The 20,191-nt window shown below is 43.5% G+C and overlaps 1 long non-coding RNA gene across 1 annotated transcript; it reads right to left on the bottom strand.

Annotated features, from left to right (window-relative positions):
* Window positions 1-7,562: 7,562 nt before the first annotated feature.
* Window positions 7,563-8,115, bottom strand: LOC123064528 (uncharacterized). Its single transcript, XR_006430721.1, has 2 exons — window positions 7,956-8,115; window positions 7,563-7,814 (listed from the first exon to the last, which is right to left on the bottom strand). It is a non-coding gene; the product is annotated as an uncharacterized lncRNA (long non-coding RNA).
* Window positions 8,116-20,191: the final 12,076 nt, after the last annotated feature.

Genomic DNA, 20,191 nt, shown 5'->3' on the forward strand with positions numbered 1-20,191 from the left:
CTCTTGGATGCAACTTTTTGCACAATTTTTTTTGTCAGGATGTATTACTACTTTGATGAAAATTTACTTGTCGATTTTTTTTTGCATTTTAGATCTGACAGATAAAGGCACTGTGCCTTGTATCATGCATTCCCATCTTGGTATCTGTGCGCAACATCAACATTTTTGCCATGCTAATTGGTTAGTTTAACTTGTTACATATTGCATTTCTTATATTTCTTTGTATGTTTCTTTTAATAACAAACCACTCTACGTTTAACATTCTTTTGGTACAGTGAATCATATTCACCTATTCAATTATCATGATCCATTACAGGAATTACCTTTCAAGCAATCTATTCATTGTGCATTTTTTGTGAGGTTTGCATGCGAGCCGTGGGAGGACCAGATGAGAGGCGAAGGCGGCAGCGATTTCGATCGATGATACGCCTCCCTGCTGGAGGCGGTAGCATGATCCAGCCGTGCCACCTGACGCCGACTTCTTGACCGTGCTACTGCACCAAGACTTTCCCGTTTGTATCCCCTTCTGCTTGCCATTGGACTCTCGTTGTCAGGCCAAGAAAGAGGGTGACAGAGGCGATTTTTTTTCAAAACTATGACGTATTTTGTAGCAATTTCGGAAACTATAGCACATAATGAAAAAAATGCAAAACTATGACCCTGTCGGCCACGTGCAGACCGAAAAGGTAGTTTTCGGCCAACTGTTGGCCGAAGTAGGGTTTTCGGCCTTGCCATGGCCGAAAAGTGGTTGAGCTGCCCGAAATGGCTGTTTTCGGCTACTGTTTGGCCCAAAAGGTCTTTTTGGTCAAATGTAGGCCGAAAAGTACTTTTTGGTCTACACTAGGCCGAAAAGTACTTTTTGGTCTAGTGTAGGCCGAAAAGTCCCTTGGGCCCACCTTTCCGTTATCTGTTGGGCAAGACTTCTGCATCCTCGAAGGGCAATAGTTCTGCATCGACGGATGGCAAAAGGACCACATCGTCGAAGGGCAAGAGGGTTGCATCAACGAAGGGGTTGGCGGGAAAATACATTGGCCAACAGTTAACGGAAAAAGATGGTCCAAGGGACTTTTCGGTCTAAACTTGACCAAAAAGTACTTTTCGGCCTACGATTGACCAACAAGTACTTTTCGGCCTACACTAGGCCAAAAAGTCCTTTTCGGCCAAAGGGTGGCCGAAAACACCCCTCTTCGGCCAGCTTTGCACCTTTTCGGCCAAGGCATGGCCGAAAACCCTATTTCGGCCTAGAGGTAGCCGAAAACACCCTTTTCGGCCAACACCTGGCCGACATGGTGCTAGACTTGATATTTCTCCAAAGCATGCTGTAGTTTCCGAATTTGCTTCAAATAACGTGATAGTTTTGAAAATCAGAGTGGGAGGAGGAGATAAGTTGGGCGTGGTGAGGAGGTTCGGGTGATCATCCGCGTTGTTGGCAGCAAGCATGGAGGAGGTGGCGGGGCTCAACCTCGGTCGTCTGGCAATCACTTAGTATACTTATATGTCTCCATTTCTAGAAATCTTATATTCTTCTATAATCGTTCGCAAATCTGTGAGAACAAGTCATGGGAGCTTAATCATGTTAAGCACCAATATATTATGCTCATCAAATCTGCCTATCATCACTTGCCAATTTTTTTTTCTTATTCCCAACCAGCAACTTGCACCTGACTCAGCTATTGCATATGATGCGGTTTTAGTTTATTCTAACATGAACAAACAATATATTTCGTTGAAGAGGCTCTCGTCGCTTGCATGCAGATGTACCACACAAATCACAAACAAGCAAGAGAAAAGAGCAGAGTGCCTACCTGGCACCGCCGCGGCACGCCTCAGGCGGCTGCGCCCCAACAACCAGTATTAAGTTTTTTTTTGAACATCAGTACAGACACAAGCGTTCATATACACGCACATACACTCATCCCTATGAACGCACACACACATACCCTACCCCTATGAGCACCTCCGAAAGACTGAGCCGGCATATCATCTTGAGATTTACGAAGTCACCATAAGCGCCTCGTCGTCGACGGAAACGTCTCCTCCCACTGAATGAGCATCGCCGGAAATCCTGAAATAAATCCAGGAATAAATGCGAGCACCAGGATTTAAACCTGATGGGCTGGAAATACAACAGTCCCAAGTAAAGAGGCACCAAGCGGCAAGTCTGATAAGCTATCGGAAAAAATTAAAGAGGCAAAAATAAAGCAAATCAAGAAAAAGTGAAGAATGAAAATTAGTGAATTGAAAATAAACAAAAAAATAAGGAGCAAAAAGGAGGTACATTGAACCGTGGGGCTCATACTTTATAGCGCTAGCGCACCCATGTGACAAAAATCCCTTATTTGTGCGAGTGCAAGCCGATGGATTTTGTGTGTATTCTTTCTACTTTTGGTTGATGATTTGGCAGTTGATATGACAAATTTCTCAGATCTTTTTTTTTTGAAACAAGGCAAAAGACTTGCCATTTTCATTTAATAAGAAGAGGTTTCAGAACAGACATCGCCAAGCGGCGGAAAAGCAAAACAATTACTCTCGCGGCATTACATTACGCAAATGCTTAGCGCCTGCAACGGCCCAAATCGAAACTTCCTCTTTGATGCGTAGCATGACAATCGCCACCGGCGCCGCTTTGCTCCTGAAGACACGAGAATTCCTTTCATTCCATATCTCCCATCCCACAAGAAGTAACAGGGAAGATAGGGCCTTCGTCGGGAGTGTATTATCAGAGAGAACCGCATCTCACCAGGATTTCACCGAATCGAACAGGAGCCACGGAGCCGTGGGGATAGCAAGCCCAACCCATGAGAAGACCGCATTCCAAATCCGAACAGAGAAATGACACTTGAAGATCAGGTGTGCTGCAGATTCTTGCACCTGACTGCAAAGTGGGCATTTGTCACAATTTGGCCATCCTCTCCTCTGAAGCCTATCAGCTGTCCAAACTCTGTTGTGGATAACGAGCCACGCGAAAAATTTGCATTTGGGGGGAACCCACGCCTTCCAAACCGCAGCAGCCAAACTTGAGAGCGGGAGGTCATGAAACTGCGCCTAATAAGCAGACTTTGCATAGTACTGCCCATCATTGATTGACTTCCACAATATGGAGTCCTGGACACCCGGCTGAATGGCCACAGTCGCTAGCTTCTTTCAAAGGGCCAAAAATTGTTGAAGGTGTTCAAGAGTGAGGCCAGATTCGGTTTGGAAGGTGTTCTAGAGTGAGGCCACAGTCGTTTGTTGAAGCTAGCGACTTTGGTGCCTTAGTCACTGGTGCCTTTTCCGCCTAACGAATATCTATGTGTAGTGTAGTTAATTCTTTCCTTCGCTGCTAAGGCACCAAACGCATAGAACCTCTTGGAACTGATTGACGCGCAGTGACTATTTTCATGGCGTAGCTGCCACGAGACATTGGAATTTAGTTCGACCTGGCAAAATCTCTCACGATTAGTACGTGCTGTGCTGTCCAAAGATTCAACTCGTCGATGGCGCCTCGACGTCTTTCTCGTTAATAAGCACCGGGCACTGCATTTCCCGCACCAAACTCAAGCCAAAGCGATTGAAGTCTGCTTCGTCGCTACTCCTCCAATCTAAGTCCACAGCACTCTCTAAACTGCGTGTTAATTAAGGAGGACGGCCACGGATTTTATGAAATAGCCCTCTAGTTGCCGCCATCTCAAGAATTCTTTGGAGTGGGTCGATCGCGAGCACAAATAGCAAGGGGGATATAGGGTCCCCCTGCCGGAGACCCTGGCCATGGATGATGGGGCTGCCAGCGACGCCGTTAAGAAGAATCCGCGAGGAAGAGGAGCAAAGTAGGGCGGTGATCCAATCTCTGAAAATGCTCGGGAACCCCCTACGGCGGAGGAGGTCAATGATATACGAACCTCCCTTTATGCGGACGACGCGGCGGTCTTCATGGCACCCATCAAGCGCGATATTGGCCACCTCTCCAACATCCTTCGTCTTTTTGGTGATGTCACCGGTCTAGCCACCAACTTTCAGAAGAGCTCGGTCATCCCAATCCGTTGTGGGCACATCAACCTGTCGGACATCCTTCAAAAGCTTCCGGCGGCGCGCGGGTCCTTCCCCATGAAATACTTAGGCCTCCCACTCTCTGTGTGGCGGCTCAGGAAGGTGGACTTTTAGTTCTTGGAGGATAAGGCGGCGGCAAAGTTGGCCCCTTGGGACGGGCAAAACATCACGTCTATGGGACGCACCGCCTTGGTCAAGTCGGTGCTTGCCTCCCAAGCCATATACTTCATCACTACGCTCGTCGTCCCCACAAGCACCCTCAAAAATCCCAACAAGCTTGAGCGAGCGTTCCTTTGGGAGGGAACAGACAAGACCACCGGGGCCAAATGCAAGGTTAATTGGGACACCGTTTGCCGCCCAATTGCCAATGGGGGTCTTGGAGTGCTAAACACGGAGAAATTCGCTAGGGCACTGAGGATTCGTTGGATTTGGTTTGAGTGGAAGGAGCCAACTAAGATGTGGGTTGGCATGGGCAACCCGTGCGATGACGCAGACTACAACTTCTTCTATGCCTCCTCAATTATTATCGTGGGAAATGGCGCGCGCGCCCCCTTTTGGGACTCTCCATGGGTGCACAACCGCAAACCCATGGATTTGGCCCCTCTCATCTACGCGGCGTCAACGAGGAAGAATTGGAAGGTGCGGGAAGCACTAAAGGATGGTGCTTGGGTTAAAAAGATCAAGATGACGTCCGATTTTTCTATAGAGCACTTCAGACAATTTCTCGAGCATTGGGCCACCATCCGGGATTTTCACCTACAGGAGGATATTGACGACGACATTGTTTGGAAGCATTCTACTAGTGGCCTCTACACGGTGGAGTCCGCCTACAAAGCGCAATTTCTCGGCCTCATTCGCTCTCCCTTGGAGCATGCAGTGTGGAAAATCTGGGCTCCACCCAAGGTCAAGTTCTTTGCTTGGTTGGCCATCCAAATAGAGTCTGGACTGCGGATCGATTGGCCAAGCGTGGTTGGCCTAACTGTGGCTCATGCCCCCTATGCATGCGTGAGAATGAATCGGTTGACCATCTCTTCTTCAAATGTCGTTTCACCGTTCGCCTATGGGGCTTGGTCAAGGCGTGGCTGCAACTCATTCACATTGACACCTCTACTTGGCCCCTGAGGCATTCCACCTTAGACTGGTGGCTTGGGTTGACTGATGCTTCCGTCCCCAATCGGAAGGCCATGGCCTCGCTCACCATGCTCACTACATGGACGATCTGGAACGAGCGAAACGCTCGTGTATTCCGCAACATGGCCGCTCCGCCTACGGTTCTTCTCGACAACATCAAAAGGGAGGCATCATTTTGGGTCGCCGCTGGATCTAAGAAGCTAGGGTCCATCATGCCGGGAGAGTGATTCTTCCGTGTATTGTTAAGGGGTGTTTGTAACACAAACTCTATTCTCTCTTAATTAATATACGTGGCAAATCTTTTGCCCGTTTTCAAATTTTTTTTAAGGAGGACGTACGTAACGGTTGTTGTTGATCGATGGTTACTTGTCGTCGAGTAGTATGTAAGAGCAACTCCAACGCGCGGATCCAAACGGACAAAGATTTATCCGCTTTTCATCCGTTTGGGTCAGCCGGCCGCTAGGCGTCCGCCCTGTTTATGATTTGAGTCGGCAATGCACCCAACGCGCCGACCCATATTTGTTGGCGTGGCTGGCTGGCCGTTGTTTTTCGACAAATATGCACACATTTTGCATAGTTTCACAAGCAAACAAAAATAGCATAGTTTCATCCCCTCTAATACGGTGGAAAAGATGTCTAGCCATGCGAAAACGCCATCGGAATTTCTGATGTTTAAACAACGGGTTGGTTGTGTCAAGGTAGTCCTTTCAAAGAAGCAAATGGTCGCTCTCTCCATTGCGATTCAACGCCGGAATGTGCCCCGAGATCGAGCCCCGGAACAACGGTCGCTGCCTATTAAGGTGGTCATGGACCAACATGACATACAACATCTCCTCATCATCGGACGGGGAATAGTCGGAGTCGCATAGAAAATTGTGGAAAAAGAACTCGTTGGCGGAGTCCATTTTGTATCTTGGCAAACTGTCGAACATCTTCTGGGCTCGACAAAGAAGTTGGTCGGCGAAGAGATGCGCGCCTCCCTTGAACCAGGTGGCTTGCCTGGCGACGTCCGACGAGCATGCCGACGTTAGGACAGTGGGTGGTGTCGGACGAAGGAGCTGGCCGGGGCGGGGGAGGCAGCTTCCTTCTCGCGAAGACGTCGGAGTGTGGTGTGGGAAGCTTCGGTGCCCCGGCAGCGAGGCGGTGGTGCCGGCGACGTGGGAGGTGGCGGTGTTGGGGGGAGGTGTGGCGGCACGGACTGCTGGCAGAGGCACCGAAAAATGGGCGGCGACAGCGATGGGGCGGGGCGGGCGAGGGTTTGCTGTCGATATGGGTGAAAGAGGATGATCAATGTGCCACCAACTAGCGGGCCAGGGGGAGGAGTAGGTGCGCGTTGCGCGCGTCCGCTTCGTGTCCGGTCGACGCAAATTAGACTCAAAATTGGGCGGGGAATGGGTCAGCAGGCGGACAAAAAGCGGATGCACATCCGTTTGGATCGGCACGCTGGGCCGAATTTTCTCTCCGCGCCAATCCAAACGGACGCACGCGGATGAAATGGGTCGGCGTGTTAGAGTTACTGTAACACGTGTGTTTCACAAGTTTTTGCGTGGCCCTAAACTTCTCCTTTTTTGCTTTTGCTTATTTTTTCAAAAATGAGATTAAACCTTTTTTTTTTTGCATCCGGTGATGCACACACGGTGCCATGTTTTTCTTTGGATTGTACTCTCTCCGTTCCAAAATAGATATCCCAACTTTATACTAACTTTATACTAATGTTGGTATAAATTTGAGTCATCTAATTTAAAACGGAGAGAGTACACAGTATTGACTTTGGTGCCCATGGAAGCGAGGCGAATCATGTGCGCACGTGCCGTCGGGATCGTATCAACCAATCCACAGTTCGCGGTGGAGAAAAACAAGGCCGTCCGAAGACCAGATCTTTGGCTAAAGATGCACGTGTGGTTAGGAAAGTGCTTTGACTGCAGCTCTAGTACTTCGGCAGACACGCTGGCGCCCAGTCAAACTCAACGTTCTAATCTTGTACTCCCTGCAGCTCGGTATATTAGTCGGGGGCACTGGTTTTCAGATCTTTGAATTGGCTAATAAGACATGTGTAATATGCCACAAGATTTACATGGTTAGAAAATACATTTGGCAACGATCTAAAGATTCCTTTTTTACAAAATATAAATATAATGCATGTTTCCCTAGTTAAATTAAAGACCTAAAAGTCCATGCCCGACCTATAAACTGAACCGGATGAAGTACTGGGACAGCAAGGTTGAAAATGGAAATCTGCTGATGCAGGGGCCTTGGTACGGCACAGAGAGTTAATGAAAAGCTTCCTTTTCCAAATCACAAATTAATTAACAAGAACATCAACGAGGCACCTACTATCAAGAATTAGGAAAACCACTTTTCAAATTACAGAAACTTAAATCAAAATTTGTATAAGAGTTGCATAGTCGAACCAAAATCCATAATTTATTGTAACTTTCCATATCTTACTAGCACAATGTTTTGGCACATGAAAGTACATTGCATCCATCATTTCCATAGCATTCACCATACGCAACAACACGATGCACGGGCGCAGTAACTTTTTTCAAAGTGGAAACCACGCCATTCACAACTAATCTTGCACATAGTAACATTGTTGGGTGTTGGTGTCTGGCATGCTCGGAAAAGATCACATGAAGTCCACAATCCAGTTGTACCTACGAACAACAAAGTATAGCATCCCGGTTCATATTAGGATATGCAGTATAAATTGCATAAGTTCAGATTATATGAGTATCCAAGTTGTGAGCATACATCATACATAAGTGGACTATTGTAAACATAAACAAAGAGTGTACCTTTGTTTCTTGCAGTTGCTTGACATGACCATAAAGTGCTGGACATCATTAGAAGAACTACCAAACATAGAGCCTGTGTGTTGTTCTTCATATGTGCCATGAGGAGTGGATTCTTAATTCTTTTTCCTCCTATCCCTATATTCTTAATGGGTGATGTTTCTTATTGTGTTATATATAAAGAGGCATAAGTCTTGAAGGATCCATTCTTGCTCTTATAACATTTCTCACATTATTGTTTTGAGCATCATGAGAAATATCTTGTGAAGATTGTGTTATTAAATGCCACCTAGATTTTGATATTTGAAATTAATCACTACCCTGAAATACCACACATATAGCACATTACATTGTGCGGCGCAAAAAATGCAGATTAAATTGTTCATCTTCCAGAATTTAATGTGTATTTCCATTAGTAGTTGTTCCATCATGTAGCATAATAGATCCAGTTAAGAAAAACATTTCTGATAATAATCACGACATTCTTTTCATTTGGATTCCACAATATTAACACATTATCTATTATAACTTCAGCATTCAATGTAACGAGCAGAAAAAGGCGCCTGAAAATTACTATAAACAAGTTCGCACAAACCAAGTTGACCCTTTGTTCTTTTGAGCAAAAACAAAAAAATTGACCCTGTCTTGTGGGCCGAGATAGGCCCAGGCACATAAGGCCACAACACGGGGCTTGAATTTTATTGGGAATCGTTTAGACACGGCGCGCCCGCCGAAGGTTGGGCTGGTCGCGCGCGAGCCGCGTGATCGATCTCGATGGTGTGTCTCCCACGGCCACAAGCGCGGTATGTTATATAAGCCATGGGTCGGGCTTGTTGAGAGATTATCATACAATCCGTTGGTTCATACCCTTACATTGTACACTCAAATCGCAAAATATACATGAGCGGGAGTAGGGTATTACCTCGATCGTGAGGGCCTGAACCTGTGTAAACTCTACACCATATTTCCCCTTCGACCTGATCACTACGCTGGGATACCCTACCGAGGGATCGGCAGGATTTAGTTTCGACAATCCCTATGCTACTGATGAGCCACAAGTTGTCGGTTACTGGATGAGCCATTGGGAAGCTTCCACACCATCTCTATTGGTTGGCGACCATACGACCATGAGTAGTGCAACGCATCGCCCTCGAGAGAATGATTTTGCATCATTGGAGGTCTTTTCGCATGAGTGATTGGACTGTAACAACTTATTAACACTATCACGAAGGGGACCCTACCTGGTGCTATAATGATTGATTTATGACAATCCTTTTTCACATGATTTTAGAGATTAATTTAACCATGAGGTTCATAGCCTTGTTAAGGTGAGCACGCGATATTGGTTGGATATCATGTAGGGCCTCTCCAGCCAACAATTTTGCTTGTACCCTGAACAATCCTAGATCTATAAAGAAAATCATGAGTGTAGTATAATTCCGCTCCAGGAAGATTGAATTGATTGGTCGAAGTTCATGTTGGGAAACGAAGCATGCAAATTCAAAAAAATTCCTACGCTGACGCAAGATCTATCTAGGAGATGCATAGCAATGAGAGGGGTAGAGTGTGTCCACGTACCCTCATAGACCGAAAGCGTAAGCATTAGCTTAACGCAGTTGATGTACTCGAACATCTTCTCGATTCAACCGATCAAGCACCGAACGTACGGCACCTCCGAGTTTTGCACATGTTCATATCGATGACGTCCCTCGTACTCTTGACCCAGTAGAGGTACGAAGGAGTAGATGAGTTCCGTCAGCATGACGGTGTGGTGACGGTGATCCTGATGTGATCTGCACAGGGCTTCGCCTAAGCACTACGACAATATGTGTTGGGAAACGTAGCATTCAATTTCAAACAAAAATCCTACGCTCACGCAAGATATCTAGGAGATGCATAGTATCGAGAGGGGGGGAGTGTGTTCACGTACCCTCGTACCGAAAGCGGAAGCATTAACTTAACGTGGTTGATGTAGTCGAACGTCTTCTCGAATCAACCGATCAAGTACTGAACGTATGTCACCTCCGAGTGCTGCACACGTTCAGCTCGATGACGTCCCTCGAACTCTTGATCCAATAGAGGCACGAAGGAGTTGATGAGTTCCGTCAGCATGACAGCGTGATGACGGTGTTTGTGAAGTGATCCGCGCAGGGCTTCGCCTAAGCACTATGACAATATGACCGGAGGAGTAAACGGTGGAGGGGGCACCGCACACGGCTAAACAATTGATGTGTCTAGAGGTGCCCCCCCCCCCCGCCGCTCCCGTATATAAAGGAGGGAGAGGGGAGGAGGCCGGCCCTAGGGCGCACGCCATGGGGGGAGTCCTACTAGGACTCCTAGTCCTAGTCGCCACCCCCTTCCTTCTAACGGAGGGGGAAAGGGGGAAGGAGAGGGAGAGGGAGAAGGAAAGTGGGGTGGCGCCCCCTTCCCTAGTCTAATTCGGCCTCCTCCCTTCTATGGGGGGGGGGAGGGGGTGAACCAACCCCTTGTGGGCTGGTTAGCCTCCCTCCTATGGCCCATATGGCCCATATCTTCCACCGAGGGGTTCCGATAACCCCTCTGGTACTCCGGTTTGTACCCGATACACTCCGAAACCCTTCTGGTGTCCGAATACCACCTTCCAATATACCACGTACGGGTTCGAGAACTATGTAGACATGACCGAGACACCTCTCCCGTCAATAACCAATAGCGGAACCTGGATGCTCATATTGGTTCCCACATATTCTAGGAAGATCTTTATCGCTCGAACCGCAATGTCAACATACGTTATTCCCTTTGTCATCGGTATGTTACTTGCCAGAGATTCGATCGTCGGTATCTCCATACCTAGTTCAATCTCGTTACTGGCAAGTCTCTTTACTCGTTCCATAGTGCATCATCCCGCAACTAACTCATTAGTCACATTGCTTGCAAGGCTTCATATGATGTGCATTACCGAGAGGGCCCAGAGATACCTCTCCATTACTCGGAATAACAAATCCTAATCTCAATCTATGCCAACCCAACAAACACCTTCGGAAATACCTGTAGAGTATCTCAATTATAATCACCCAGTTACGTTGTGACGTTTGATAACACACAAGGCATTCCTCCGGTACCTGGGAGTTGCATAATCTCATAGTCAGAGGAATATGTATTTGACATGAAGAAAGCAATAGCAATAAAACTGGACGATGATATGTCTCCAACGTATCTATAATTTATGAAGCATTCATGCTATTATATTATTTGTTTGGATGATTATGGGATTTATTATACACTTTTATATTATTTTTGGGACTAACCTATTAACCGAAGGCACAACCCATATTGCTGTTTTCTTGCCTATTTCAGTGTTTCGAAGAAAAAGGAATATCAAACGGAGTCCAAACGGAATGAAACCTTCGGGAGCGTTATTTTTGGAATGGATGTGATCCAGGAGACTTGGAGTTGAAGTCAAGGAAGCTTCGAGGTGGCAACGAGGGTGGGGGCGCCCCCCCTACTGGGCGCGCCCCCCTGTCTCGTGGGCCCCTCGAGCGTCCCCTGACCGACTTTTTTCGCCTATATAAGTCCATATACCCTAATACCTTCGGAGAGCACAATAGATTGGGAGTTCCGCCGCCGCAAGCCTCTGTAGCCACCAAAAACCTCTCGGGAGCCCTGATACGTCTCCGTCGTATCTACTTTTCCAAACACTTTTGCCCTTGTTTTGGTCTCTAACTTGTATGATTTGAATGGAACTAACCCGAACTGACGTTGTTTTCAGCAGAACTGCCATGGTGTTGTTTTTTGTGCAGAATATAAAAATTCTCGGAATGTCCTGAAACTCCACGGAACACCTTAGAAAAAATAAAGAAAAATCCTTGCAAAAGATGAAGACCAGAGGGCCCACACTTTGCTCACGAGGGTGGGGGCGCGCCCCCTACCTCGTGGGCCCCCTGGTGGCCCTCCGACGCCAAGTCCAACTCCATATATTGGCTTTCAGGGAGAAAAAAATCAGAGAGAAGAAATCATCGCGTTTTACGATACGGAGCCGCCGCCAAGCCCTAATCTCTCTCGGGAGGGCTGATCTGGAGTCCATTCGGGGCTCCGGAGAGGGGGATTCGTCGCCGTCATCATCATCAACCATCCTCCATCACCAATTTCATGATGCTCACCGCCATGCGTGAGTAATTGCATCGTAGGCTTGCTAGACGGTGATGGGTTGGATGAGATTTATCATGTAATCGAGTTAGTTTTGTTAGGGTTTGATCCGTAATATCCATTATGTTCTGAGATTGATGTTGCTATGACTTTGCTATGCTTAATGCTTGTCACTAGGGCCCGAGTGCCATGATTTCAGATCTGAACCTATTATGTTTTCATGAATATATGTGTGTTCTATATCCTATCTTGCAAGTCTATAGTCACCTACTATGTGTTATGATCCGGCAACCCCGAAGTGACAATAATCGGGACCACTCCCGGTGATGACCATAGTTTGAGGAGTTCATGTATTCGCTATGTGCTAATGCTTTGTTCCGGTTCTCTATTAAAAGGATGCCTTAATATCCCTTAGTTTCCAATAGGACCCCGCTGCCACGGGAGGGTAGGACAAAAGATGTCATGCAAGTTCTTTTCCATAAGCACGTATGACTATATGCGGAATACATGCCTACATTACATTGATGAACTGGAGCTAGTTCTGTGTCACCCTATGTTATGACTGCTACATGACGAACCACATCCAGCATAATTATCCATCGCTAATCCGGTGCCTACGAGTTTTCCATATACTAGTTTACGCTTATTTACTTTTTCATTGCTGCTGTCACAATCACTACAAAACACCAAAAACATTACCTTTACTATCTTTGATTTTGTTACCGTTACCACCACTATCATATTACTTTGCTACTAAACACTTTGCTACAGATACTAAGTTTTCAGGTGTGGTTGAATTGACAACTAAGCTGCTAATACTTGAGAATATTCTTTGGCTCCCCTTGTGTCGAATCAATAAATTTGGGTTGAATACTCTACCCTCGAAAACTGTTGTGATTCCCTATACTTGTGGGTTATCAAGCCCTTTTTGGCACCCTGCCGGAGGGGGAACCCATCACCGGTGGTCATCTTCATCATCCTGGCGCTCTCCATGACGAGGAGGGAGTAGTTCACCCTCGGGGCTGAGGGTATATACCAGTAGCTATGTGTTTGATCTCTCTCTCTCTCTCTCTCTCTCTCTCTCTCTCTCTCGTGTTCTCTCTATGGCACGATCTTGATGTATCGCGAGCTTTGCTATTATAGTTGGATCTTATGGTGTTTCTCCCCCTCTACTCTCTTGTAATGAATTGAGTTTTCCCTTTGAAGTTATCTTGTCGGATTGAGTCTTTAAGGATTTTAGAACACTTGATGTATGTCTTGCCGTGCTTATCTGTGGTGACAATGGGATATCACGTGATCCACTTGATGTATGTTTTGGTGATCAACTTGCGGGTTCCGCCCATGAACCTATGCATAGGGGTTGGCACACGTTTTCATCTTGACTCTCCGGTAGAAACTTTGGGGCACTCTTTGAAGTACTTTGTGTTGGTTGAATAGATGAATCTGAGATTGTGTGATGCATATCGTATAATCATACCCACGGATACTTGAGGTGACAATGGAGTATCTAGGTGACATTAGGGTTTTGGTTGATTTGTGTCTTAAGGTGTTATTCTAGTATGAACTCTATGATAGATTGAACGAAAAGAATAGTTTCGTGTTATTTTACTACGGACTCTTGAATAGATAGAACAGAAAGGATAACTTTGAGGTGGTTTCATACCCTACCATAATCTCTTCGTTTGTTCTCCTCTATTAGTGTCTTTGGAGTGACTCTTTGTTGCATGTTGAGGGATAGTATTATATGATCCAATTATGCTATTATTGTTGAGAGAACTTGCACTAGTGAAAGTATGAACCTTAGGCCTTGTTTCCTGCCACTGAAATACCATTTACGCTCGCTTTTATCGCTTGCTACCTTGCTGTTTTTATATTTTTTGATTACAAAAACCTATATCTACCATCCATATTGCACTTGTATCACCATCTCTTCGCCGAACTAGTGCACCTATACAATTTACTATTGTATTGGGTGTGTTGGGGACACAAGAGACTCTTTGTTATTTGGTTGCAGGGTTGCTTGAGAGAGACCATCTTCATCCTACACCTCCCACGGATTGATAAACCTTAGGTCATCCACTTGAGGGAAATTTGCTACTGTCCTACAAATCTCTGCACTTGGAGGCCCAACAACGTCTACAACAAGAAGGTTGTGTAGTAGACATCAAGCTCTTTTCTGGCGCCGTTGCCAGGGAGGTGAGTGCTTGAAGGTATATCTTTAGATCTTGCAATCGAATATTTTTGTTTCTTGTTTTATCACTAGTTTAGTCTATAAAGAAAACTACAAAAAAATGGAATTGAGTTTGTCTCTTATGCTTCATCCTTTGAATATCTTTCATAAGTATGATGGTAAGGAAAATTGTGCTCAAGTGCTACAAGAAGAAGTCTATAAAATATTTGCCATAAAATATTTGAATGATGAGCATGATTGCAATGTTGTTAGTATGAATTCCTTGAATATCCATGATGCTAATGATATGCAAAGCCTCAAGCTTGGGGAAGCTATGTTTGATGAAGATGATATTTTTTGTTCCCCAAGTTTTGATGAGAATATTTATTATGATGATAGCATGCCTCCTATTTATGATGATTATATTGATGAAAGTGGATTTGGAGAGGTCATGACTTTATTTAGTGATGAATCCACTATTTCGGAAGAGGTTCCAATTGATTTTGAGAACACAGTTGCTATCTATGATGATTATTGTGATGACTTGTATGCTATGAAGAATAATGATAACCATGAAACTTTTCATCATGATTTTATTTTTCAATTGGATTATGCCTCACATGATATTTATTTTGTTCAGTTTGCTCCCACTAGTATTCATGAGAAGAATTTTGCTTATGTGGAGAGTAATAAAATTTCTATGCAAGTAGATCATGAAAAGAATGCTTTAGGTGCTGGTTATATTGTTGAACTCATTCATTATGCTACTGAAAATTATTATGAGGGAGGAACATATGCTTGTAGGAATTGCAATAATGTCAAGTTTCCTCTCTATGTGTTGAATATCTTGAAGCTATGCTTGTTTTACCTTCCTATGCTAGTTGATTATTGTTCCCATAAGTTGTTTGATCACAAAATCCCTATGCATATGAAGTGGGTTAGACTTAAATGTGCTAGTCATATTCTTCATGATGCTCTCTTTATGTCTCAATTCTTATCTTTTATGTGAGCATCATTGATATCATCGTGCCTAGCTAGGGGCGTTAAACGTTAGCGCTTGTTGGGAGGCAACCCAATTTATTTTTGTTCCTGTTTAGTAATAAATAATTCATCTAGACTCTGGTTATATGTGGTTTTATGTTTATATTAGTGTTTGTTCCAAGTAGAACCTTTGGGAAGACTTGGGTGAAGTCTTATGATCTTGCTGTAAAAAACAGAAACTTTTGCGCTCACGAGATTAGCTGCCATTTTTTTACTGGAGAGTATTTTTAGGTTGATTCTTTTTGCAGATGATTAATATACAAATTCCTAAGGTCCACCAATTTATTTCAGAATTTTTGGAGTAACAGAAATATTCGAATGATACAGATTACTACAGACTATTATGTTTTCGACAGATTCTGTTTTCTATGTGTTGTTTGCTTACTTTGATAAATCTATGAGTAGTATCGTAGGGTATGAACCATAGAGAAGTTGAAATACAGTAGGTTTAAAACCAATATGAATTTATAATGAGTTCACAACAGTACCTAAGTGGTGGTTTTATTCTCTTATACTAACGGAGCTTACGAGTTTTGTGTTGTGAAGTTTTCAAGTTTTGGGTGAAGTTTCAATGGATTACGGAATAAGGAGTGGCAAGAGCCTAAGCTTGGGGATGCCCAAGGCACCCCAAGGTAATATTCAAGGACAACCAAGACCCTAAGCTTGGGGATGCCCCGGATGGCATCCCCTCTTTCGTCTTCGTTCATCGGTAACTTTACTTGGAGCTATATTTTTATTCACCACATGATATGTGTTTTGCTTGGAGCGTCATTTTATTTTGTTAGTATTTGCTTACTGTTATTTAGAATATGTTTTGCATCTATATTTTCAATAAGAATGTCAGGGACAGCCTTTACCATGCTTATTTTGCAAGTATACATGTTGCTGTTTCAAAAAAGAAAGTTTACCGCTGTTGCAAAAATTCCAAAGAAAAGCCAGAGAATGATCTAATGTTAAAACTTTTTGCATATTGAGCTCTGATTAATATTCTACAGCATAGTATTTTTCTCATAATTTTTGGAGTTAGGGAAGTATGATGAATCTTGCATTCTTTACAGACTATACTGTTTTGGCAGATTGCTATTATGTTTGTATTGTTTGCATATGTTTGCTTGTTTAATGATTCTATTTGATGATAGGAGTATTAAATATGCAGAGACATTTAGTATGCAATGTTGAATAATAATTTTTATGATTTGCTACTGTATAGAATGATAAGGTTTTGGATTGGTTTATACTAACTTATCTCACGAGTTCTTGTTGAGTTTGGTGTGGATGAAGCTTTCAAGATTTAGGAAACCGAGATATAAAAGGAATTAAGGAGACACAAAAGCTCAAGCTTGGGGATGCCCAAGGCACCCCAAGATAATATTTCAAGAAGTCTCAAGCATCCAAGTTTGGGGATGCCCCGGTAGGTATCCCACCTTTCTTCTTCAAACAATTATCGGTTAGTATCGGTTGAGCCTAAGTTTTTGCGTGCTATCCTTGAAATGTCATTTTGTTTTGCTTTGCTTGCTGTATAAATAAAATACCAAGATGTGAAATTCTTAAATGATAGAGAGTCTTCACATAGTTACATAATTATTTAACTACTCATTGATCTTCACTTATATCTTTTTGGAGTAGTTTGTTATTTACTCGTGTGCTTCACTTATATCCTATGAGTAAATGGTTGAATGAGTTGAATGTCATAAATCTGAAATTATATATGTCTCATTTGCTTATTCCATGGGGAGTAATGACTTCACATCTAAGAAGTAGAGGTTGTAAATTTATTGAAGGTTAGCAAGCATTATATTGGTCATTTGAACAATTCATGAAAGAATATTGAAGGAAGAGAGATTTCACATATAAATATACTACCTTGGACATCTTTTATAATTGTGAACACTCATTAAGTATGACATGCTAAAGAGTTGATGTTGGAAAAGGAAGACAACGTAATGGGTTATGTTTTCTCATATCTCAGTTAAAGTATATTGTCATGGATCATTCAAACATGTTGAGCTTGCCTTTCCCCCTCATGCTAGCCAAAATTCCTTGCACCAAGTAGAGATACTACTTGTGCTTCCAAATATCCCTTAAACTAGTTTTGCCATGAGAGTCCACCATACCTACCTATGGATTGAGTAAGATCCTTCAAGTAAGTTGTCATGGTGCATGCAATAAAAATTGCTCTCTAAATATGTATGATCTATTAGTGTGAAGAAAATAAGCTTTATACGATCTTGTTATGGAAGCAATAAAAGCGACAGACTGCATAATAAAGGTACATATACAAGTGGCAATATAAAGTGTTATTCTTTTGCATTAAGATGTTATGCATCCAACCATAAAAGAGCATGACAACCTCTGCTTCCCTCCGCGAAGGGCCGATCTTTTACTTCATGTCTTTTACTTTATGTAAGAGTAAAGGTGATCTTCACCTTTCCCTTTTTCATTTTATCCTTTGGCAAGCACCTCGTGTTGGAAAGATCTTGATATATATATATATATATATATATATATATATATATATATATATATATATATATATCCAATTGGATGTAAGTTAGCATGAACTATTATTGTTGACATCACCCAAAGGTGAATACGTTGGGAGGCAACACTATAAGCCCCTATCTTTCTCAATGTCAGATTAAAACTCCATAACCACAAGTATTGCATGATTGTTAGTAATTGTAGAAGACTATATGATAGTTGAGTATGTGGAGTTTGCTAAATGAAAGCTCTGACATAGACACTTCCTAAAAATAAGATGAATTGCAATTTTTTGATGACTAAGGATGAAGTTTGCTAGTTTTCAAGAAAGTTTATGGTCTATGATTTAACATGTGAATAGCTTGTTACTTGATCTTGAGAAAGTTTTATGAGATGAACTACTGTTATGACATATAATCATGCTAGAAAAGGTGATTGAAATTATCATTGATCAAACTTGTGCACCTACTAGCATTCACACTTCATAAATTCTTTCTTTTATCATTTACCTACTCGAGGACGAGCAGGAATTAAGCTTGGGGATGCTGATACGTCTCCAACGTATCTATAATTTGTGAAGCATCCATGCTATTATATTATCTGTTTGGATGATTATGTGATTTATTATACACTTTTATATTATTTTTGGGACTAACCTATTAACCGGAGGCACAGCCCATATTGCTGTTTTCTTGCCTATTTCAGTGTTTCGAAGAAAAGGAATATCAAATGGAGTCCAAACGGAATGAAACCTTCGGGAGCGTTATTTTTGGAATGGATGTGATCCAGGAGACTTGTAGTTCAAGTCAAGGAAGCTTAGAGGTGGCCACGAGGGTGGGGGGAGCCCCCCCCCACAAGGCGCGCCACCCTGTCTCGTGGGCCCCTGGAGCATCCCCTGACCGACTTCTTTCGCCTATATAAGTCCATATATCCTAAAACCTTCGGAGAGCACAATAGATCGGGAGTTTCGCCGCCACAAGCTTCTGTAGCCACCAAAAACCTCCCGGGAGCCCTTTCCGGCACCCTGCCGGAGGGGGAACCCATCACCGGTGGTCATCTTCATCATCCCGGCGCTCTCCATGACGAGGAGGGGGTAGTTCACCCTCAGGGCAGAGGGTATGTACCAGTAGGTATCAGTTTGATCTCTCTCTCTCTCGTGTTCTCTCTATGGCACGATCTTGATGTATCGCGAGCTTTGCTATTATAGTTGGATCTTATGATGTTTCTCCCCCTCTACTCTCTTGTAATGAATTGAGTTTTCCCTTTGAAGTTATCTTGTCAGATTGAGTCCTTAAGGATTTGAGAACACTTGATGTATGTCTTGCCGTGCTTATCTGTGGTGACAATGGGATATCACGTGGTCCACTTGATGTATGTTTTGGTGATCAACTTGCGGGCTCCGCGCATGAACCTATGCATAGGGGTTGGCACACGTTTTCATCTTGACTCTCCGGTAGAAACTTTGGGGCACTCTTTGAAGTACTTTGTGTTGGTTGAATAGATGAATCTGAGATTGTGTGATGCATATCGTATAATCGTACCCATGGATACTTGAGGTGACAATGGAGTATCTAGGTGACATTAGGGTTTTGGTTGATTTGTGTCTTAAGGTGTTATTCTAGTATGAACTCTATGATAGATTGAACGGAAAGAATAGCTTCGTGTTATTTTACTACGGACTCTTGAATAGATAGAACAGAAAGGATTACTTTGAGGTGGTTTCGTACCCTACCATAATCTCTTCGTTTGTTCTCCGCTATTAGTGTCTTTGGAGTGACTCTTTGTTGCATGTTGAGGGATAGTATGATATGATCCAGTTATGCTATTATTGTTGAGAGAACTTGCACTGGTGAAAGTATGAACCTTAGGCCTTGTTTCCTACCATTGCAATACCATTTACACTCACTTTTATCGCTTGCTACCTTGCTGTTATTATATTTTTAGATTACAAAAACCTATATCTACCATCCATATTGCACTTATATCACCATCTCTTCGTCGAACTAGTGCACCTATACAATTTACCATTGTATTGGGTGTGTTGGGGACACAAGAGACTCTTTGTTATTTGGTTGCAGGGTTTCTTGAGAGAGACCATCTTCATCCTATGCCTCCCACGGATTGATAAACTTAGGTCGTTCACTTGAGGGAAATTTGCTACTGTCCTACAAACCTCTGCACTTGGAGGCCCAACAACGTCTACAAGAAGAAGTTGTGTAGTAGACATCAGACGATCATTATGCTAAGCTAACGGATGGATCTTGTCCGTCACATCATTCTCCTAATGAGGTGATCTCATTCAGCAAATGACAACACATGTCCATGGCTAGGAAACTTAACCATCTTTGATCAACGAGCTAGTCAAGTAGAGGCATACTAGGGACATAGTGTTTTGTCTATGTATTCACACATGTATCAAGTT

The sequence above is a fragment of the Triticum aestivum genome, chromosome 3B (genome assembly GCF_018294505.1).
Source record: "Triticum aestivum cultivar Chinese Spring chromosome 3B, IWGSC CS RefSeq v2.1, whole genome shotgun sequence".
NCBI classification, from domain to species: domain Eukaryota; kingdom Viridiplantae; phylum Streptophyta; class Magnoliopsida; order Poales; family Poaceae; genus Triticum; species Triticum aestivum.